At 38.1% G+C, this 24975-nt stretch overlaps 1 protein-coding gene across 3 annotated transcripts in view; it reads left to right on the top strand.

Annotated features, from left to right (window-relative positions):
• Positions 1–24975, top strand: part of LOC117578314 (uncharacterized) — a 248952-nt gene that overhangs the window by 185061 nt on the left and 38916 nt on the right. For 2 of the 3 annotated variants that reach the window (XR_007955692.1, XM_034263768.2), the window contains exons 3-4: positions 8611–8833; positions 24741–24767. The gene's annotated coding sequence lies outside the window, so the exon portion shown is untranslated. Of the gene's footprint in view, positions 1–8169; positions 8402–8610; positions 8834–24740; positions 24768–24975 lie in introns of those variants that run through there. The other variant, XM_052008671.1, reaches the window with a different exon arrangement.

The raw sequence follows: 24975 nt of genomic DNA, 5'->3' as shown, positions 1-24975 counted from the left end.
AATGCATTAAAGGACTAGCGACAACAACAGCCAGAGTTGCCACCGAAAATAAAAAAAAAAACAAAAAAAAATGAAAATGTTACATTTTATGTGCGCATTTTTATTGTTTTAAATTTTCGGTTTCTTTATTTTATGCACATATCCACCGACACCCGACCACGCCCCCGTTTTGCCTCCCCCTTTGGGCCAATTGCGGAACATAAAATGATGCTTCCTCTTGCAATCGCTTTAATGCTAAAAGTAAACGTGCCGCTTGCCAATCGTAAAAGTTCACGTTCAACTCAAGCGACAAAAATAATATCAGACATATTCCATCTCACTCTCTCACTCACTCTCGCTATCTATCTCCTTCTATCGCTATGCCGTAAGTGTCCTTTGAGTGTTCAATTTGTCATTTGGCAGCACTGGTCACACTCACACACTTTCGAATGCAAGCAAAACACACTCATGCTCAGACAACCGAAATGTTTGCGTATAGCGCCATCTGGCGTTCAGGATTGCTACTCCAACTTAAGTGAGGAGTTGCTATTTATTTTAGCTTTGGCTTTTCCAAAATACAGATCAGACAGCACACATATAAAATGTACTTTAAAAATACTTTTAAAATGGTGTTACTACAAAAGCAAAGCACTTAAATCGATTACAAACTTTATTATGATCATTATTACCTTTTTATTTCTTAGCAATTAAATAAATATCGCAATAATAGACAAATTGTGGAATGAAATTAAATATTGGTTAATAATTATATCGTTTCAAAAATTTATTTGATTTTCGCTGAAAAATGTTCCTTAATCTTTTAAGCATATTAGGAAAAAGGAATAGATACATCATTAGTCTTTAGACTTTATACTACATAAGTCTATAGCTAAACTTTTCACTTTAGAGTCTAAAGTCTAAAGTTTAGACTATATAAATCTATAGTCCTTAAACAGATTTTATTTATTATTTTTCAATATCTTTCTAGACTTCATAAAAATATTCATAGAAATGAAATCTGGATTGATATTTGATTTTTATTCAAAAAATTTAAAGTATATTAAAGTGTATATTAGTTTTTCCTAATATGCTTAAAAGATTAGGAAACATTAAAAAAAAAACCGAATATATCTTTAAAATAATACAATTATTATTCTATTATGATTATTTTGTTAACATGTTAGGGAAGGTCATTTATTTCTATAGCAGGTTACTTGAGCTCCAACAATATATTTCCTAAAAATTATATACAAATTGAAAGCTCCTTCTTAAGATGTGCTAATTAAAGTCCCACTTAAGTGCTTTGCATTCCAACAGCCACTCAAAATAGTTGCCAGATAAGATAACATAATGAACTGGAAGGATATTAAGGACCTCTCAAATAGGACACCGCATTTGAGGGGCGGAAAACCTGAGAAACCTCGAATCGCTAAAACCAAAACATCGAACTTAAATGGGCATCATAATTAATAACACTTGATATCAATAAATTATTTGCAGACCTCGAAATGGGAACAAATGGGAACACAACCTGCCTCAAAACCTCTCTCCTCTTAAGGGGTACAAAATGTCTGTTGCTTTTGTCACCTCAACAAACTGTCAATAAACCGTTCACGCCCACCTCTCGACATAGGCGTTAAGGGGCGTTCTGTGTAGGGAGAGAGAGGAGAGGAGGCGTGTCGGGTTTATGGGTAGAACTTCTAAATAACACAAAAGCAACGCTTGGCCGCTTGGGGACATATGAAAATTTGCAATTTACAACACAGAACTCGCAGAGTTTGGTAAATTTTTCGACAGCCGTTCGACGTCCCTGGACGACAGGTGGCGCTTTCGTTGAAAGAGGCCATCAAGTGTTTTAATTAGCCCAACGAGCGGCCATTTGTCGGTGTATGTATGTGTGTGTACCCCTCCCCTCCCCCTTTGACCACCTCCCTGACTGACTGCCTGTCGGTTATTTATGCCTTATTTATGCACAGACATTGCGGGCGGGCCCCCGACGTGGCTACGGTTCAGATTGGCTGGGAATTGCCCTGACCAGCCGAGACTGCCCCCTCGCTTCCCTTTCCATCCTTTGGTTTCGTTGTCCTCTGTTGAAATACCCCAAAGTGGCGTGTGCTTTGGCTGGCTGCCTGTTAATATGCAACATTGTTTAACTGATTGCAATGCCCCACAAAATAGACCAAGCTGCCTCCCAGTTTCCCTCCTTCACTTCCCACTCGCCCCACAGCCAGCTTAAAACGCATGTGTGTCGGCAATCTTTGGCTAATTTCATATGCAATCAACTCCAAAACACAGACCCAAACTTCAGCTTAACTCCCTTGGGTGCGGACCCTAACCTAACTATTTCAGTCGTGTCAATCCCCTCTTTGGTTAGGTGTTGGCAACAGCTGCCATCCATCGGACATTCGGGTTGCATTCTGGGCCAGGATATTGCATGCAAAATTATGAACTTAGCTCCAAAATTGCTGTCTATCGTCTGACCCACGTCTCTCTCTCTCCCTCTCTCTCTCTCTCTCCGTCTCTAACAACAAATTTATTGAGTGGCCAGTTAGGCACAATGCTATTAAACTTACCATATACTATACTCGAATTAAACCTCATTTATAACTAATTTTCTTGAAATTTGCAACGCAATTAAAAGTTGCTGCCGGGAAATGTAATATAATAGGTGGTAAAATCGATATAGACTACCTCTTGGTAAATACTTTTCTTACATCTTCAAACTTTGATATGACATTCGATACTCAAACTTAAGCAAACAGCCTTCCTAGCTTTACCTGCCTGGCAGTAATTTTTAACATCATTTAAATCAAATTTTCGAGAAATTTGTAGAGCAAATAAAAGTTGCTGCGGAAAATGCAGCATAATATAAGCTAAAATCAATACAGCAAACTATGAAATCGCAATAATAGACTACTACCTTGTGGTACTACCGGCTAATGACCCGACTCGTAAATTCTTTACTTACATCTTTTAACTTTAATACAGCACTCGCTACTTAAACTAAGCCACAGTCTTCCTAGACCTACCCGCCATTCTATAGATTACTTAATTCAGCCTTCCTAACTCTACCGAACTCCTCTCCCAACTAACTTGTGACTGTGGTTTACTCATTTCAGCCTTCTACCCGCCTTTCTATAGATTACTCAATTCAGCCTTCCTAACTCTACCGACCTCCGCTCCCAACTAACTAGTGACTGTAGTTTACTAATTTCAGCCTTCCTAGATCTACACGCCATTCTATAGATTACTTAATTCAGCCTTCCTAGATCTACCCGCCATTCTATACTTTACTTTTACTTCATTCAGCCTTTCTAACTCTACCGACCTCCTCTGCCAACTAACTTGTCACTGTAGTTTACTCATTTCAGCCTTCCTAGTCGGTACCACTCAATCAACTTATAGCCGTAATTTCCTTGTTTCTAGTGCACTTTTCACACACACACTTTTTATGCGAGAATTAGCTGCTTCCGCTGTCGTTTGGGCAACTTTTCAATCAGTTGGCAGCTTTTCATTTGAAGCGCCGGTTCACCTTAACCTCACTTCGAGTGGTAACCTAAGCCAAAGTTTACGATGGCGACTACATTGTTGACTTTCTAGCTCGAGAGTAATCAGTGTTGCGCTCTTGTTGCTGACTTGATGGCCTCTTCATTTGTAAGACAGGTAATAAAAGTGCGCTAAGGAGCTGCCAACTTGCTTCAAACTCTGTTTCAGTTTTTATCGCCATTTTGTCGCTGAAATGTCTTTAACCCAATGACTTCTCTCTACCTATGATATAATTAAATATCTCTACTTTTTGCGCCTGTGAATAAGAGTGCAAAAAAGTCGCTGCTCCATGCTTTGTATAGCACTCGCCTCAAGCGGCATTCAACATGCTCTTGCCCCCAAATTCGGGTGGCAAAAGTAGAGGCCAAAAGATCCGCGAAGCAATTCATGCAACGCCCGTTGGCCATAAATCAAGTTGTGGCTGTTGCTGCTGTTGTTGTGGGGCAGCTGCAATGCTCAGCCCACGCGTTGCAAGGCCCACTCAGTGCTGCCACGCCCCCTTGTCCACACACACCAGCCCCAAATAAAATTGCCGTTAGGCGCAAAAGCAAACAAGCAAATGAAATGCAGCAAACAAAATGATTTCGAGTCGAGGAGTTTGAGAAGTTGCAACTTGCAACGGCAACTGCAACTTGTGGCAACTAACGAATGCCAGCTGCAACTGCCTTCCACCTACTCTCTCCTGTCTCTTTCTCTCTCTCTCTCTCTCTCTCTCTCTCTCTCTCTCTCTCTCTCTCTCTCTCTCTCTGTCTCTCTCTCTCTCACACTAGCAGTGAAACGTAGCAGACGCTTTTTGCAATTTATGCAAAGCAACTGACCGAACTGACAATTTACAATGGCTCGCTAACTTTACAGTTTGATGGCCGCGATAGGGCACACTTTGAGAGGCACTGGAAAGCAGCGAGTGTGATCGACTAGCGAATACTCTAAGATAGACAAAACAATAAATAAGTAGAGAAAACCTTAGAAGCTAAGCAAAGAAAAGTTTTTATGTGAAGAACTATTTTCATAATTCAACTTTCGAAGTGATATTTTTTCTACTACTCGACTGCATGAATATGCAACGTATTCATGGTGCATTCATATGTCATTCACACAGTATTCACCTACCGAAGGACGCATTCATTCGCACATTTGAAACACTCACATTCGAGAAATGGAATTTGACATCAAAAAAAAAAAAAAAAAGAAATGCATAAAAATGAAACGAAACACATTTCGATTGTGTAGAATGTGCAACTTTTTGTGGCAAGAACAAGGAATTTTTATGGTTATATAGACACACCCTGATGTACCCTTCGAGTGCACCCTATAAAATTGCAACACACACACACACACACACACACACAGGCAAACAGTGTGGCCAGCACATTTTATTATGCAAATTTCACGTAGCTGCGATTCGAGTTTGGCCAGAGGAAGCTGCTGGCTTTTGTCACACACTTACACACACACACACACACATACTCGTGCTTGCCACCTACATACCTTGCTGCCACAAAACATTGCAACTTGGAATTTATTTTAATTTTTAGCCCCAGCACTCGCCAAACGCTTTTATTTACATTGCTTTAATTTGTATTTGTTTTGCACATTAAAAATTACAGCGTAAGCTTCACTGCTAAGTGTGTGTGTGTGTGTGTGTGTGTGTTTGGGGGTGTGGTAGGGGCGGGGAGGCTGGCGGCAAATGCATTTCGTGCTGCCAAACAAAAGTCGCTATGCAAATGACTGCAACAAACTGACGACAACGACGACGTTGACAATGAAAATGCGCGTGAGAAGCGGAGCTGAGAGCCAAGAAAACCAGCCGGTGGGGCAAACTTGGGGGACTTGGAAGGGTTTGGCTTTGGCATTGGGTTTCTTTTCACCTCTTTTCGGAAGGGTGCAACAGGAAGAGGACAAGTGTGTGAAGGCAACAAGGTAAACTTTGAAAGCAAGCGAAGGGGACTCAACGCAAGCCCCCAAAGTGTAGGGTTGGTAAGGTTGGAAGGGTAGGAAGGAGGTTGCTACTAGGTGTAGGATTGGTAATGTTGGGAGGGTCGTGCGGAGTCGAGTGGTATATCTCCTCCTGGTACGGGATACTTGCAGGGGGACTCAAGGCAAACCCCCAAAGTGTAGGGAGCAGGTCGCTACTAGTTGTAGGATTGGTAAGGTTGGGAGGGTCGGGTCGGTTCAGGTAGTGTCTCTTCTCCTGGTTCTGAATACGTACAGGGGGACTCAACGCAAGCCCCCAAAGTGGAGCGAGCAAGTCACTACTAGGTGTAGGATGGGTAATGTTGGGAGGGTCGGGTCGGTTCGGTTCGGGCTGTGTCCCTCCTCCTGGTTCCGGATACTTGCAGCCCCCAAACTGTAGGGAGCAAGTCTCTACCAGATGTAGTGCTAGTAAGATGGGCAGGGTCGGGTCCGTTTGGGTTGTATCTCTCCTTCTGGTTCAGGGGAACTCATCGCAAGCCTCCAAAGTGTAGGGAGCAAGTCGCTACTAGGTGTAGGATGGGTAATTTTGGGAGGGTCGGATCGGTTCGGTTCGGGCTGTGTCCCTCCGCCTGGTTCCGGATACTTGCAGCTGTGAAATTTGCATAAGCAATTACGAAAGCGAAAGATGGACAGAGAGACAGGCACAAGGTAGAAGTAGAAGTAGAAGCTGGAACCGACGTGAAGTGTAGAGCCGAAAGAGGGGCTGTAAAATAGATGCAGTGTAAACATTGTCAGCAGTGCAACTCTGTCTGTCTGGCCTAGGGTCTGGTCACATCGACACACAGCGATTTATGCAGTTCTGCTTTGCTTTGCGCTCTATCGCTAACTTTATCTCTGACCCGCTGGCATTGACATCATCGAGACACACACACACACAGAGAGGGTGAGGTATTGCGATGTTGCAACAATGTTGCACTCTCTCTGACAGACAAAGGTGTGCAGCATGCTGCAGACAAAGAAAACTCTCGAACGATGCTGAAAATATGTTGCATGCAATAGAAGAGGAAAATACACACAGTGTAAACAAGAAGAGACCGTGTAATGAAGTTAGTTAAGCAGTGAAAGAGTGCAAAACATGAAATTCCACGAAAGAGTAAAAAAGATCACAGTCTTTAAAGGCATTTGAGATTAAAGTTGCGATATATTTACCAGGCGAATGTGTTCAACAAAGAACTCATACTTAAAAAAAAAAAGAACAAAAATACTTTACTTTAAGCAATCGGCAAGCTAATAAAAAGCAAAACAGAAGAAAAGCACGTAAAGTTGCGCTGCACGACATGAAGTAAGACTTGAAATTAGTTCTATACGAGAATGAAACCAGATTAAGTTCAAGAGCAAAGCCATTAACTTTGCCACAACTCGAAATCTTAATACACTTACAGGACTGTATTCGAAATAACTTACAATATTCTCACATTATCTTCACGATTTTCACACACAGCGCAGCTGGCATCTCAAGACGCAGTTGTACAAATTTTCATTGAAATTGTGCGACTAGAAGCCGAGTTCACATAGTTAGTTTGGGTAGTAGATTATGATCTTTGGTTATGGGAAATAAATTGTGTTCGCTTGCGTCACAAATGTCATAGAGCATGTGAGATACCTTCTCTTGTTGTTGCTGGTAGTGAAATTAATTTGTGGCGTACGTACAATCGTTAAGTTGAAATCTTCAACGTCAAATCTTAACTACCATCCGTTTCGATTTCTAATGGCTCGCATTTAACTGTTGTTGTTGCTGTTGTTGTTCATTTAAGAACCAACAGCGAAAAACCGCAAAGCAAAAGGCAACCACAAAGCGAGCGAGCGAGGGAAACGAAATATTGTTTGCCTAAAGTGGAGTGAAGCAAACCTCTGCCTAAACATGATGCTAGAGCGAGAGCAAAAACACTGACCACAGTCGCATATCGTCGCTGTCGTTGTTGTTGTTGTTCGTTTTGCCCATGGGGTGATTGTGGAGTAGGCATTGTTTTTGTCCTCCTCTTGTTGTTGCTAGCGCAGCTGCTGACATTGCATATTCGTAACATGGCAAAAATACGAAAAACGAAATGCAACAGCAGCAGCAGCTGCTCAGAGGCGGGGGGGTTGGCGACACATACGCAGCTGCATAATATTTGCCATTGTATTGCACTTACACACACACATACACGCACAGCAGCTGCTGCTGCACACTAGAAAGGCAGAGGGAGAGAGGGAAAGAAATACATGGTCACGCATTCTAAGTCAACCCAGGTTTGCTGTACCGCTCACACGTTCGAACAGAGAGCATTTAATTGGCTGTGGCTGCCAATCAACACGTAACGTGAAACGTCTGTCGCTTTGTCGCCGTTGTTGTTGTTCTCGCTGTCGTTGTCGTTGTCGTTTTCGTCGTCGCTTCATCTCATGTCCAGTGACTGAATGCACGCGGTAAGGCAATGGTCACAACAACACAACACAAACACAGCAGCAAGTTTTGCTTCTGCCGTGCATGCTCCTTCTTCGCTCTCCTTGAACGCTCTCACTCTCTCTCTCTCTCTCTCTCCGCTCACTTGTGTCACTTGTGCGAGTCGATTAGGCGCCTAATGAGCGAGCTTTAACAGTTGCACTCAAGTGCACTGCTTGCAAATTGCAAAGCGCCAAAGTCATCAACAAGTTTCAAGTAGTTACGGGGCAGCTGCTGCGCAGGCGGCGTCGTCGACGTCGTCGGCTGGCCCAAAGTTGAAAAAAAAATAAATTGAATTTCGTTTCATTTAATTTGCATTTGCATTTGCATTCTGTTTAATCGCTTTTATTTCTAATCGAATCGAATCGAATCGTGAAGCGCGTGAAAATATTAATTTAATGTGTGTGTGAAAATTAAGCAAAGTGAAAAATGGCAATTCGTGTGAAGAGAAGAAGCAGCAGCAAGAGAAAGAAGAGAAGCACGGTGAGAAGGAGGAGGTGGAGCAGGAGGAGGGGGTGAATATTTTGCAATTTTTAACGTTGAAATATGCAATCAACGAACGCAGCGAAAGCTAATTAAAACATGCACAATAAACGCAATTTCCAATGCAATTTAACGCCAATTTTATCGAATATATACAATGCACAATTTTCAACTCGTTTTTTTCTTTTTTCTTTATTGTATTCACACAGATTGCCATCATCGAAGCCATCAACGTTGTTTGTGTCGCCAGCTAACGGTCAAAGTTGAAAGTGAGCAGCAAAACAAAAAGCACAGCAACAACTACGTGCAAAAAAAAAAAGTCATCGCCATAAACTTCGGCCCTACGTCAGCGTCAATATTGTACGCGTTGAATTCAATCGAACGTCAGCGTCAACGCCAACGTCAGCGTCGCTGCAGCAGCCAAAACAGCTGGTAAGTTTCTTTCTCTACGAAACTTTTTATATGGCGTCATAGTACATCATTGCTTACACTCTGATATCGCATTATATATGTATGTATGTATATTTTCGAAGCAGCACTTTGCTTTTAATTGCGCCCCCAAAAAACTTCGCAAAAGAAAAAAAAAAAGAACATGCACACAAAGTGTAGAAGCAGAAACAGAATGAGAAGCAGAAATGGCAGGCAACAAAACTTTAAAATTTCCTTACTCCACTTCAGTGTGAACTTTTGATATGGTCTCTCGCTCGCACTCTCACTACTCTACGACTGGCAGTGCATAGAGCATTAGTTTTAGCATCTTATATTTGGCGTGTAGTGGTTAGAGCAGGAGAGCTAGCTTTTGGCAGTCTTTAGCTAATTGCGGTTCGTTTCTTTTGCATTTGGTGTGTTAGTGAACTGTTATAACTGCGTGCACAAGTATGAAAACTTTTATACATATATGTGATATGCGTTAATATAACACATGGAGTCGCTTTGATGTGTGTTATATTTTATGCAAGCTGTTATACAAATATGAGCGTGCTATTTTAGAATATTACTGCGTTTATTAATTTTTGTAGTATAAATGAAATTGACTACATTTATTATATAAACATATTTAATTTATTTCTGTGCAATTCTTCATTTATTTTAACATTTTTCAGCAGTATATTTTTTTTGTTTTGTTTGCATTTTTGTTGGACTCTTTCCTTCGTTATGCACTTTACAAAGTTCTTCAATCATTCCATTCGATTTGGGAAATATCATCCAATTGCCAGCTCAAAACTTCTGCCCTCCTCTTCTATCATCAGTCTGTTGCTTCTTCTGATTTCCCTTTGTTGGCACTTTGCTTTTTCTCCCATTTTGTTGTTTGCGCCGTTGGCCAAAAAGATTTTCCCAATTTATTGTGTTGTTGTTATCGTTGTTGTTGCTGCTTTTCGCATTTAGCTTTAAATTAATTCATGCCCCCAAGTATCTTTCATAGTTTCAGTTTCTTCGTTTTTTTTTTTTTTGCTGCTCTTTTCCTTCTTATTCTCCTCCTCCACTATGGGGGTCAAATGTCTTTGATGTTGAATTGCCATTCCTGGAAGACAGAGAGAACAGGAGAGTGAGCGAGTGAGAGGGCGAAATGGCGATTGTGTAATTAAAAGAATATGCATGCAATAAATAACGGCAAATATTTATTGATTGCCATCAGTTATGATTGACATGGCAACAACATCTCAATCAAAATCCCTATTCCAAGAATGCTAATTACGCACTATACGAAAAAAAAAACAGCTTACAGCTGCGCACTTTGTAAATACTCTGCAATTTAATGGGAATGCGCGAATTGTCGCAAGATATGAATAATTACACATTCTTTTTTCTTTTGAACCCGCGATTAAATAAATGTATTTTAAATAACATATGATAAAATAGTATTTCATCATATTACATTTCAAATTTGATTCAATTTAATGAGAAGCTATGCAATCTAAATTTAGGGGGAAGTTAATAAGCTTAAATTTGGATAAAACGCAATTAAAATGAAGTTATCAAGAATCCTTAGAGAAAAGGTATAATATTGTGAAACTACTCTAAGAGAACTAAGTGTTCTATGTAGTTACCAAGCTGAAATTTCAGCTATAATCAGCTATTTAAAAAGTTTAAATAAAACAGTTTTATTTGCAGATGGTTTCCTTTACAAAAACTATAATATTGGGCAACTAGTCAAAGTGAACTAAGTATCCAGTGTAGCTATCAAGCTGAAATTTCAGCTATAGTCTTATTTCAAAAGTGTAAATAAAACAGTTTTATTTGCAGATAGTTTCCTGTACAAAAAATATAATATTGGGCAACTAGTCTAAGTGAACTAAGTCTCCAGTGTAGCTATCAAGCTGAAATTTCAGCTATAGTCTTATTTCAAAAGTGTAAATAAAACAGTTTTATTTGCAGATAGTTTCCTGTACAAAAAATATAATATTGGGCAACTAGTCTAAGTGAACTAAGTCTCCAGTGTAGATATCAAGCTGAAATTTCCGCTATAATCAGTTATTTGAAGTGTAAATAAAACAGTCTTATTTGCAGATGGTTTCCTGTATAAAAACTATAATATTGGGCAACTAGTCTAAGTGAACTAAGTCTCCAGTGTAGCTATCAAGCTGAAATTTCAGCTATAGTCTTATTTCAAAAGTGTAAATAAAACAGTTTTATTTGCAGATGGTTTTCTGTACAAAAACTATAATATTGTGCAACTAGTCTAAGTGAACTAAGTCTCCAGTGTAGATATCAAGCTGAAATTTCAGCTATAATCAGTTATTTGAAAAGTGTAAATAAAACAGTTTTATTTGCAGATGGTTTCCTGTATAAAAACTATAATATTGTGCAACTAGTCTAAGTGAACTAAGCCTCCAGTGTAGCTATCAAGCTGAAATTTCAGCTATAGTCTTATTTCAAAAGTGTAAATAAAACAGTTTTATTTGCAGATGGTTTCCTTTACAAAAACTATAATATTGTGCAACTAGTCTAAGTGAACTAAGTCTCCAGTGTAGCTATCAAGCTGAAATTTCAGCTATAATCAGTTATTTAAAAAATATAAATAAAACAGTTTTATTTGCAGATGGTTTCCTATAATATTGGGCAACTAGTCTAAGTGAACTAAGTCTCCAGTGTAGCTATCAAGCTGAAATTTCAGCTATTATGAGTTATTTGAAAAGTGTAGATAAATCATCTTTATTTGCAGATGCTTTGCTTATAGTTTATTGTGCTTCCTTTCATTTTCATTCTGTGCCATCTCAACTCCCAATAGTATCTTAGCCATTCAGTTTCTATGGATATTTGTTTAAAGCTTTAAGTTGTGTTCGTGATATGGAAATATTTTGCGCTTGGACTGCTTCAAGTTATTCAGCTGCTTATCTGCATTTCTATGGAACATGAGTTTGGGATTTCTTTTTCGATTTCCTTGCTATTTTTGTTGTGTTGTGTTATTTTGTGTTTTTGTTCTTTACTGTTTTTTGCCATGCTTCCTTTATTTTTTGCCCATTTTTGCGCCCCTTTTGTTTGCCTCGTTTACCCCTCTCTCTCTCTCTCTCTCTCGTCCCTTTACAGCATATCGATTGCTTTGATCTTTTCTGTTTTTTTTTCCTTCCCTTTTCGTGTTGTTGTTGTTGTTGTGCACATCATTCACACGTCTCGTCTTGAGGTCCGGTTTGGTTTCGATTCTTTCACATGACCTTGCCGCCTGTTGCCATCTCCCACTCTCACTTTCTCTCTCCTCTCTCTCTCTCTCTCTCTCTCTCTCTCTCTCTCTTCGCTGCTCCTTCTGTGCATTTTTGTGTTTTGCTTTTGGCAGCTGAAATCGTTCTCAGCGAAGACAGACAACAAAATGTTTTATGACTCCATTCCCAGCTCTCCCCCTCTCCCTCTCTCCCTCGTTCCTCGCCCCTTCTCTGCGCTTCGCAAAAATGTACTGTAAAGGGAAAAGTTGGCAAGGTCAAAGCCTAAATTACGCTCATTTTCAGATTCATTTGAACACCCAAAATTGTTGTTGCCAATGTTGTTGTTGTTGTTGTTATTCCGGTGCGTGGCATGCATTTAAAATATGTTCATTACAAAATGTTGTTTGCCCCTTTACACACACACACACACACACTCACAGACACATTAAAGTCGAGTTGAGATGCCATTGAATAACCTTTTTCTGTGCTGCCCACATTTTAGGGCATGGTCGAAAATATTTGGCATTTTATTAGTAAATTTATTTTGCAGTCACACAGCCCAACAACAGTTGTACCCCTAGCAACGAACCCACCCCCCCCTCGTCTCGCTCTAAATACCCACCCCTAAACTTCTGTTCAGCTCTGTAGGCATAGCTTGAAAAACTATTTCCGGCATTAAATTGTCTCCCAGGTTCCACACACACACACACACACACACACAGACAATACCTCGCTTACTCTTCTATTGCCTTTATCCCCTTACTTTTGCACCACATCTTTCTCCCCTTCCTCGGCTGCTCCCTTTTCCTGCACTCGCTTGCTCTGTTGTCCTGTTTTTCGGACCATTTAAATGCTTTTTTGCATTTCCAACTCTACATAGTTTACTTGCATTTTCTGTGCTCAAGTGAGTGTGTGTGTGAGTGTAGGTGTATGTGCATGTGAGAGTGTGTGTGTGTGTGTGTGTGTAACTGTGTAACGCCAATTGAGTGCTCTGATTTCTGTAGCTGATTTCAATTCAAATTCAAATTGAAATTGAAATTGAAATTGGGAACAGTTTTTCGTTTCGATTTTTGTTTGTTAGCCTTTTCATCAGTTTCGATTACGAAATGCACACACACACACACACACACACACACACACACACACCTCCATAAAGTGCTTGTCAGCTGTTGTTCTTTGTTGTTGTTGTTATACCCTGTAAAACCCAATTTTTGTAAATATAGTGTTTGCTATACCAAAATATAACTGTATTTATTATATAATTACACTAATATTAACTAGAATATACCCTGTAAAATTATAGAGTTGCAGTTTTACCAACGTAGACTATACCCTGTAAAATTACAGGGTAAGTCTTTTACAATGATTAAGTATATCCTGTAAAATTATAGAGTTGGACTGCATTTGCCACATAATAAAACTTATATTGACTAGACTTTACCCTGTAATAATATAGAATTTGTTTATTAGCAATACATAGTATACCCTGTAAAAATATAGAGTATACCCTGTAAAATTATAGAGTTGGACTGCATTTGCTACATAATAAAACTTATATTGACTAGACTATACCCTGTAATATTATAGAATTGTAAAATTATAGAGTTGGACAGCATTTGCTACATAATAAAACTTATATTGACTAGACTATACCCTGTAATATTAAAGAATTTGTTTATTAGCAATACATAGTATACCCTGTAAAAATATAGTGTCGGATGTTCAAAAAAAATTATAGAGTTGGAGTGCATTTGCTATATAATAAAACTTACATTGACTAGAATATACCCTGTAATATTATAGAATTGGCTTATTACGAATACATAGTAAAAAAATAGTTCAAAAATATAGAGTATACCCTGTAAAATTATAGAGTTGGACTGCATTTGCCACATAAGTCAACTAATATCGACTAAATTATACTTTATATTATTATAAAGTTGCATTTTTACCAAGATAGAGTATACCCTGTAAAATTATAGAGTTGTATTTTTATCAAGCTAGGTTTGAGAATCTTTAGCATGGATTAAGTACAGGGTATACTGCAGTCTAAGCATTGACTGCTTCGCTTTATATTCTTACGTTTTTTTGCCGCACCTCAAGCTTTGTTTATTAGACCAATCGATGAACTCAGAGAGGCAAATTCACAAGTTATTGAGGTAGACTTTGATATGGAAAAGGGAAAGGGGAAGAGGGAGGGACGAGGAAGTGTCTGTCGTATGTTGGTTAACTCGTGATGTTGTAATTGAGCATTTTTATGGTCAGCTTGTCAGATAATTGCCTCGGCGAGCGAGGAAGGCACAGAGAACAAAATGAGAGTCAGAAGGGAGAAGTCTGATGGTTGCCACTGTTTGCATCATTTGCTTGCCACGCACGTGCTGAACGTATTGTTCATGGGATTTTCTAAAGAAAAATGTAATTTCTTTTCTGTTTTTTTCTGTTTTTTTTTTGCATCACAGCGAGGGAAATGCGAAGAGACAGAAAAGGAAAAGAATGGCAGGGCAAAAGGCATAACTTATTTGTTAGCTTTATATCAATTTAAATTGGCTCAATTCATTGCGATTGCTTCTTAATAATCGTCATCGTGATTGTTATTTTTATCGTTATTGTTATCGCTTTTTTCTTTACACAATTATAATTCAAAATGAATTAAAAATAAATTGCAATTTAATTGTGTTCGCTTCTTAGTTGCTTAACTTACTTTTACTCTGTATCAATTGGTATCTCTGCTAATAATCGATGTCAATATTATCGTTATCGAGAATACTCGTAATTTTAATCGAAATTGTTATTTTTATCGTCATTGTTTTTTTGGTATTTTTATATATCTCTTATAATCGATGTCAATGTTATCGTTATCGATAATAATCGTAATTGTAATCGAAATTGTTATTTTTATCGTCATTGCTTGTTTTTTTGGTATTTTTATATAGTTCAACACTCAAATATACCATAGAGTGCAATTGGTATCTCTGCTAATAATCGATGTCAATGTTATCGTTATCGATTATAATCGTAATTGTAATCGAAATTGTTATTTTTATCGTCATTGTTTTTTTTTTTGTATTTTTATATAGTTCAACATAACTTCTACATTTTATATCTGATCTGATATATATGTATATATATGATATAATATTAAAATCAAGGCGAGATGTTAAAGAGTTAGAAACTAAACCGCAATTCTTGAGGGTTTAAAGAACACTTAAGAGGTGAAATTGAATCTTAAGCTGACGTTGCGTTGCGTATACGCAGCGTATGCAGCAAACTTTTCCCAAAACGATGCGAGACAATGTCTGAGACTAAAAGCTGCGACTCAACGGGCTAGAGACAACAGACTAGAGGGCATAAGTGTATAACATCTACATATGATTGCTTATAAGCTCAGAACACACAGAGAAAAAGAGAGAGAGAGAGTGAGGGAAAGAGAGGGAGTTGAAATCTCTGCCTGAAAGTTGTTTATTGAATTCTTTGTTGAAAATGCCGCAGGCTTTTGATTTTATTATTGTTATATGAACATACATACATGTATTTAGATTTTTTGTTCTTGTTCTAAACAATAGCCGATAAATGCATGTTTCAAATGAAATGTAGACAATAACCAAACAACTAGAGTGTGAGTAAGCTCAAGCTCAGAGACAGACACATTCACACACTTAAGTAGAGCAGCGAACTCGACTCGACTCAACACAAAAAGCACATCAAATTCCTCGTCTCGTTCTCCCTCCCCGGGAGTTTAATTTGGCGATTGGCAGCGCAGCCAATCGAGCTGAAATTTGAGATACAAATGCAGCCTGAGCTCAGGTGCAAAAAGCGTTTCAAACGAAATCATTAAAGGCCGATCCATAAGGCTTTTGTTTTCACTTAAAATTATTAAATTCCGGCAAAGCGATTAAAAATAAGCGCACAAGAGACACGAACAAAAGTATCACAGCTAGCAACACGACTAGAAGTTACTCTGTAAAAACAAAGTGGAAATTTATATACAAAAAGAAAAAAAAATTGCTAAAATCAAGAATAAAATCTTAAATCAAATATGTCAAAATTCAACCAAGAAATCTTAAATCTTAAATCAAGATTGAAAATCTATAAAAAAAAACCTTTATCTTTAAATTCAAATTTTACACTCTACTTTTCAATCTAGAATAAAGCATTCTTGAATCAAAATTTTAATCTTAAAATGCAAATGTAGCATAAAAATCTTGATTTAGGATTGTTTCCACCTAAAAATCTTATTTCAAGATTGTTCTTTTTGAGATGGAAAAAGTCTTAAATCCATATATTTTCATTCTAGATTTTTTCTCTCTGTATATTTCTTTTAAAACTTGAAGCATTAGCTTTGCAAAAAAATGCAAATGTAGCATAAAAATCTTGATTTAGGATTGTTTCCACCTAAAAATCTTATTTCAAGATTGTTCTTTTTGAGATGGAAAATGTCTAAAATCAAGTTTTTTCAATCTACATTTTGTTCTCTTCGTGTATTTATTTCAAAACTTGAAGCATTAGCTTTAGCTTATTAGCTATAATAAAATATTTAAAGCTACCCCTTGACCGCTGGCAGTGCAGGGTATAACGTTGCTTAAAAAAAAAATAAAAGAGTGAAACGAGCGTAAAAATAAATATTATTTAAGAGCAGTGAAAAAGTGAAAATGAAATTTGACAGGAACCAACACGAGGCGTTGCACAACGACGCTTGCTTCCTACCCGAGTCAAAGGAGGGGAACGCACAAAGTGCGATAAAGAGGATGAGGCGATGTGCAAAACAAAAAAGAGAGGAGAGTCAGAGTAAGAGTCAAAATCCAGTGCGTTGAGTTACCAACTTGACATGTGCCTGATGCCAAGGCAAAAGGCATGACGGGAGCGCGGGGAGAGGAGGAGGGAGTGGGGGGTGGCAACTGTTGGTCGCGTCGAATCGAATCTCTTGGCCACAAACAAACAGAAACGACGACCGGGTATTCAAGTGGGAGCCATGTGGCTGTCACCATTTGTGTGTGTTGCCCTTGCCCCAAGGGGCAGGGCAGCAACAGCAACACTCGGCCTACGTGATGAGCCTTGCAACACGCACTCACAATGACAGCGAGCATATGAGGCACAATTATACCAAACAACAGCAAAACAAAAAAAAATACACATACACAAAGGCAGTTGGTCATGGCAGCTAAACGAGTCCTTCGATCCCTCTGAAATTTGCCGAATATGAGTATAACGAAAGAAATTCCAATGTGTTGGGGAAGCCGTGAAATTAGCGCTGCTTTTTTTCAAAAAAACCATGCTTAAACATTTCGGAATTCAGATTTACAACTCAAAACTCTGAAATTTTGAGAATTCAAAAATCAAATCATTATTATTGTTGAAACGTTTAGAGTGCAAGATTTAATTTGAACTTTAAGCATTTGCCTTAGAAGACAACAGACTAGAGGAAGTTAATTTGTAATATCAACATATAATCTGTTTCTACAATCAAGAACATTCATCTTAATAATTGTGTGCTTATAATAAGACCACTTTAAGAACAAATTCCTAAAACTAAGAACATTATTCATAAAAATATCAAAAATTTCAAAATAGGGCCCAAAAATACTAGATTTCGGTTAGAGTATTCTGTTATCCATTGAAACTCCTATGAAGTTTTTATCTAGCTTTGAGTGTTTTTTGTTCATAGTTCATTTAGTCGAACTTTCACGAATCATTCTTCATTGAAGTCTAAGAGAGAAGGTCTTGGGTCCAAATTCTGAGCGAAATTGAAAACTGAAACAGAAATCAAAGAGAGATTAAAATGCAACTGAACTTTAGTATTTACTTATTATTTTATTAGCGTTTTCAGTTATTCAGTTTATGTTACCGTCCGGTAATATTTTTTTGATCTTATATTAAGATTTTTCTCTTAAAACAACAATTTTTCTTGTTCTAAATAAGAATTTGATTCTTATATCAAATGTTCTTGAAATCAAAATGTGTTTTCTAACGTTAAGTTTTCTATATACTTGACGCACTTTTTTTAGATCAAAATTCTTAGTACCAATACCGAAATCTTGAACTTTAGAACATTTTGTCTATTAAGAATCTGTGAACATGTTTTTGATACAAATTTGATCTTACATCAAGATTTTCAAGATTCTTGACGCACTTTTTAGATCAAAGTTCTTAGTGCCAAGACCAAAATCTTGAGAGATAAATCTTTTTTACTGTGAAGAATCTGTGAACATGTTATTGATAAAAATAAAATTAAATTAATAAATCTTACATCATAAATTTATAAATCGTAAGATTAAGATTCTTGAGGACTTTTTAGACCAAAAAAAATGCTTAGTACTAAAACCAAAATCTTGATTTTAGAACTGTTTTTTTCTGTGTAGAGTATACAAATTGCGTATGTTTGTTTTTTTCCTTAGCATATTCATTGCTCAATTTTTATCGCTGGGTATTTGAATGACCAAGAGAGCGGCGTCCCAAGAGAGTTTGTTGTGTGTGTGTGTGTGTGTGTGTGTGGAAAGTAGTAGCGAGGGGAGCGAGGGGGTGGGGAGGAATGTGAGTTGTGCGCTGAGTGGCTGAGCTTGGAAATGTCACAACTGATTCGAGGCGTGAGGAAACGCAACACCCGATTAGTTGATGTGCATGTGTGTGTGTGTGTGTGTGTGCCAGTTGTTGGCAGCTCATAGACCCAAGGGAAACCCAACAACAGTACCGAAAAAAAAAAGAAGGAAATACAGAAACGAGGGGTCAAAAGGAAAACGGCACTTTTGGCAATTGGAATACTTTGGTTTAGTTTCGCAGCGACTAAGAATAAGACTGAGAATGAGTGTGGGGAGGGGAGGGAAGGGGAGGGGAGGACTTAGATTGAGATGGAGACTGTGTGTTAATCGCCTAGTCCAGAATCTAGAGACTGCTGTTGCTGCTGACTGACCACGCTCGCATCTCTGACAACTGTCAAAGTTGCCAGAGAGACAAACAGCAGAAGAGGGGGAGGAACAGAGGAAGAGCGACAGCAGGAGCTTAAAGCTGTAGCCGGAGGCTTAAAGAGAGCGCCTCCCTATGCGCTTCTCATCAGTGGAGCAAGTGAAGCTCAGGAAACTTATGAACAAAATTTATCACTGACACTTTTGGCAACTGAAATAAATAAGAAAACGAAGCAAAACGACAAGCGACAAAAGCGGCAGCTGCTTTCAAGTGGATTAAAGCACAACGAACGAGACAGCAACACAGCGTGTGTGTGAGAGAGAGAGAGAGAGAGAGAGAGTAGCATAAGCAAAGCCATCAGAAGGTGCTACCAAATCTGTTAGCAGGTAAAATCTGCTCTTAACTAATTAGCACGGCTTTGCTTTTCATTTATTTACGACACCCTCCAGCAAAGTGGACGCTCTCGCTCTCCTCTCCTCACCTCTCTCTCTCTTCTATCTCGACTCTGCGGTCATTTAACATTCTAACGTAATTGCTGAAAATTACAAATGCCAGCCGTTGTTTTTCCCAGCTACACCCTCAGCTCACACACAACTCACAACTTCCGCCCATTGCTGCAGATAGCTCAGCAAAAAAGAATAATCTGCCATTTCCCAAATGAAGTCAATGCCCCGACACACATATGAATGTATGATGCAACTGCGCATAGAAAACGCATTTGAAATACTCTTTTATCAATCAAATGTTATAGGCTGAGTGTCTTTAGTCTCTATACTCAATTAATCCAAATTTCAGCTACATAGCTGCGAAAACAACAGAGTTGTCTATATAAAATCGAATGGACAGACGGAACGACGGATGATGATTGCATCATCAATATTACAATATTACTCCACAAATTAGCTATACAAAGTTATTATTGAGTGTTTGCTGTTTTTTTTAACTGTCTTTAGCCTCTATACTCTGTTAATACAAATTTCAGCTATATAGCTGCGAAAACAACAGAGTTATCTATATAAAATCAAATGGACAGACGGAACGACGGATGATGATTCCTTCATCAATATTACAATATTACTCCACAAATTAGCTATACAAAGTTTTAACAAAGTAGCTTCAAAGCTGTGGGTTTAATTTGACTATAAACAAGCGGACGGACAGACAGACAGCCGGATGAAGCGTTACATGTGTCTTAACGACTCGATTATACTCTAAGTTTAGCGTTGCGAATGCAGTTACACCTGCTGCACGCAAAATCATCGCATTCCCCGGGGCAACAACACTATCAAATCGACAACGCCAAATGCAATGCAACAAAATCAAATGTAAAATGTGAAATATGAAAAGACACTAACATGCATGATGCACACAAACACACTTACATGCCACATGTTGCAAATGGTGGTATTCAATGTTGCAATATGGCAAATACTTCAATCGCTGTTGACGTTGAAGCACAACTGTCACAGTTTCCATTTTCCATTCTCCTTTTGTTTATTGCAACAATCAGAAAAGCAACTGCCACACTCACTCCAAATAGCATCGAGCATCGTTACTGTGAGTGAATGTAACCAGGGAATTCGCTACTCCATTTGCGACTAGTGTCAATATTTACTGAAGCAGTAAGACGCTGCCCTAGGGTGTCAGTAGAATCGTAAGAATCTTAAAAAAAAATATACATAAATCGTGAAAGGATATCAATATCATTTTAAAATATAAATATTAAATATCTAAGAAAGACTTTATGGCGAAAAAGATATAAGAAAGCTAAATTTAATAGCGGAAGAAATATACAAAATTTTCGTTCAAAGAAACCATTTTTAAAGAATATTATCTTGAATAAATTTTCAAGTAATTAAAAATTCTTGAGAGTAAATTAATTGAAATTTTAAATACAAATTTTTGAGAAATAAAATTATATATGATATAGGAAAGCATAATATTTCATAATATCCGAAGGAAATATGAAAAGTACTAGGGAAATATTTTAAAAATATACAAAATTGATCAATAGAAATGACAACTTTTAAAGAAAATTATCCTAACTAAAGGAGATAATAATATAATAGCCGAAAAAAATATGAAAAATACTAGGGAATTATATACTACGGAAAATATACAAAATGTATCAATAGAAATAACAACTCTTAAAGAAAATTATCCTAACTAAACTTAAATACTGCTTAAAATAGATCAGTTGAAATTTGGAATAACAACTTTGAAAATTAACGAAAATTCGTAATTATTTATACAAAATTATTCATCATGAAGAAAATTTAGGTAAGAATATTTTTCTAAAAAGAATTAAAACTTTTAGGATTTGGGTCAAAGTGCTTTATTAATTAATTCGACTTGATTGGGAATTTCATAGAGTATTTAGCGTGCAATTGAAATCGTTTGAGTTGTCAACAGGTTCTGAAATTGATTGCACCAAAAGCGTGCAGAAATATGTCCAGACGCAGCAAACTATATATATATATATAACTGCATACACACTTATGTATTGTGTGTGTCTGTGAATATATGAGATATTCTATAACCTGGCTGTAATTGACAAGGCGCGTCCACACATCAAACAACGACAGCGACAGCGAGACAGAGACAGAGGAATAGGAAAGGGAGAGCCAAAACAGACAACTGCTATCATTAGCTCTATAAAGAGACGCGAACATAACTCAAACAACAGACACACACACACACACACACATACACAACACACAAGTTGCGCTCACTTGCCATTAGTTTTGATATCAGTTTTCTATATTTGTTTCGTCGCTTGGCATTTGCGCATTCATGGAATTGTTATTACTGACACCATATTCTCCTCCTCCTCCCCATTCTCCTTCGCCCCTTTTTCTCTCCCAAAGCGATACTCGATACCCTTTTGTATCCCCCCTTGCTCTACACTCCTGCATTCCCCTTTTTTAGGTCCCTCAGTGCATTCGTTGTTGTTGTTGTTCTGTTCTTACGCATGAAACACAAGCAACTGCTGCAAATAGTCGACTACAAGCATACTCTGTAATATAACATACATATATATTTACTAGCTACTATATTGTATTAGGTTATTTTTGTAATTTGATATGCATATTTATTAATTATAATTTTAAATTATAATTAAATGTTATACAACAAGTATAACAACTAAATAAGTATGCTCGGAAAGCGTAGCTCGCTTGCAGGGTATTAAATGAAAAGGAGATAGTAAATAAAAAAAATCGAATGAAAGAAAAAAAGTAAACAGAAATCGCTGATATTGCGCAAATAAATGGCACGACATGGCGGATAGTAACATATACCTGACAATAAGTATTAACCCCAAGCTGAGCAGAATATCGTGGGGTAGCCGGGGGGAAGGGGGGAATGGCAAAGAGTGCGAGAGGGCGAGAGCGCGAGAGAGGAAGGAAGGTGGTGGGTTAGTTCCGCTTGCCTTGTTCCACTGACAGCAAAAAGCAATTGCAAAGCTGCGTTGCATTTTGCGTGCGATTCGATTTTCAATGGATTTGTAGTTTTAGCTCTTCTTGCTTCTCCATCTCATTCTGCTTCTGCTTCTGCTTCTGCTCTTTACTGTTCTTGTTGTTGTGGTTTGTCCTGTTGCTCGTTGTCGCTGTTGTTGTTCTTGTTGCTGCTCGTTATTGGTTTATCTGTTGTTCGTGTCGCTGTCGCTTTGCTGCTGCGCTGCCTCTGCCTCTGTCGCTGCCTCTGCTGCTGCTGCTGTTTGTCGTTTGCTGCTGCATTTTTATCGCTCTGCTCTAACTGCAGTTACATTTCATTTTCATTTGGTTTCGCATTCGCAGTCACATTTGTATTTGTGTTTGTGTTTGTATTTGGATTCTCATTTATTTAGAACAATGCATTATGCTTCGACTCTGTTAGCTCTTTATTTGTTTCGAAATTTATCGATAATTTGTCAGCATGAATTATATCGGAGAGTTACATACATGTTGCCCATGGGGCCAAATGCGACTTGCCTTTTGTTTTGTTATTGTTTACCTATGCGCGCTTTTGTTTTCTCTCTGGATTTATATGCTTCCCCCCATCCGGTTCACCCTCTGCTTAGTATGCGTGTGTGCGTGTGCGTATGTGTGTTATCGATAGCTTGTTTGTGCTTTGCTAGTCGGGTCAACTAATGCTTTTGTCTGTAGTTTGTGAGCAGATTGCTAGGCATTGATTAAAAAGGGCACAATAAACTATTGGCTTAGCCTTGCTATCGATAACAACTTGGCGATAAGTTAAGTAATCGATAAGTGTGAGCAGATTGCTAGGCATTGATTAAAAAGGGCATTCGAAGAGCTTCAAATGCAGCACAATAAACTATTGGCTTAGCCTTGCTATCGATAACAACTTGGCGATAAGTTAAGTAATCGATAAGTGTGAGCAGATTGCTAGGCATTGATTAAAAAGCGCATTCGAAGAGCTTCAAATGCAGCACAATAAACTATTGGCTTAGCCTTGCTATCGATAACAACTTGGCGATAAGCTAAGTAATCGATAATAAGTGTTATCGATGAACCAAAGATTAACAATTTTCTGTATTAACTTTATATACCCCAATATCCATTACATTCACTCCGAATTTATTCAGTAGATGTATCGATTGCACAGATAATCGATAGGCAATTTCGCGTTTAGTTATATTGCACTCAAGCAATATTTATTACACACGCATATCGACAAATTGCCCAGGCCAAAGCCACACTTAAGCTTCTTGATGCATTATCCGATTCGCAGATCTCAGCAATCGCCTAATCCCATCCCACACACACACACACACACACACACACACAGTCGCAGGCAAATAATGTGCAGAGCGTTAAATCGAAAATAAACTTTACAACAACAAATGACAAAAAAACAAAACGAAAAGAAAAGAAAACGCAAACAAGAAACCTGAAATAATTTTTCAAATCACTTCGAGTGCAAACAAAGAAGAAGAAAGAAAAAACCACCAACAAAAATCGAAGCAAGTGGAAAAGTGGAAACCAAAGCGAAACTGATAATAAAAAATAAGCATAAAAAAAGTTAAATGCAAAAACAGCAGCAGCAACAACAATTGCGAAATACAAAAAACTTTTCAGCACAAATGCGAATTCCCCAAACAGTTTGCTGAAATCAGAGACTGAACAAAGGGAATTGGTGTGAGGTGGAGAGCGATGGAGAGAGGGGGTGGGGATGGGGGGTGGGCGAAGGATGGCGCTGTATAAATCTAAATGAGCTTAGTGTGTGTAACGGCAAAAACAAAAAATACAAAAAAAAAAAAAAATTACCAAAAAAAAAAAAAAAAAATAACAGAAATGCGAAGAAAAAAAACACAAAAAGATTTATTGTTTGATTGTGCAGCATTCGGCATGTGGCAAGTGGCAAGTGGCAAGTGTGGTAATGGCCGTGCCACACACACTCTCTCACACACACACACATATACACAGCGAACGCAAACGCAAAGCCGAAAACGCGCCCAAAAAGCGCGAATTCCCGTCGATTTTATGAATTTTATTTCGGTTTTCAAAACCATAAAACATTCAAAATACCCTTGCGAAACCCACGCCCCTGCCACGCCCCCGCCCCCGCCACATCCGAATGCTGTGTAACAAATTTCGTGTGATTTTGGTGAGAATTGAATTTTTTATGATTATAAAGCCAACATCAATTTACCCACGAAAATCCCCTTGATACCACAGTTAAAACTCCATCCCCATCCCCCCAACATTTTGGAAGCCCCCATTTTATGGGCAGCAAGTTAAGCAATCTCATGATCTACTTCCTTATCACTCTTCTCACTGCTCTCTCTCTCTTTCTACTTCCAGATTAACATGCTGTTCATGCCGTAACGGGTAAGTTGACCACACTTTTCACACTTGTATATACTACTCGAGGGTTGGGCCTCCCCTCCCCTCCCCTTTACTCGGGGTCAGCCATTGTTGTTAATGTAACGGTTTATTGTGTGCGTGGACCAAAGAAATCGTTAATCGAGCATTTAACATTAACGCCACAGCCATTGTACGCTTTTGCGTTATTGTATTTGAGTTCCACACCCAGCAA

This window comes from Drosophila albomicans, chromosome X (assembly GCF_009650485.2).
Source record: "Drosophila albomicans strain 15112-1751.03 chromosome X, ASM965048v2, whole genome shotgun sequence".
In the NCBI taxonomy this organism is placed as follows: domain Eukaryota; kingdom Metazoa; phylum Arthropoda; class Insecta; order Diptera; family Drosophilidae; genus Drosophila; species Drosophila albomicans.
This window is presented reverse-complemented; position numbering and strand designations above follow the sequence as displayed.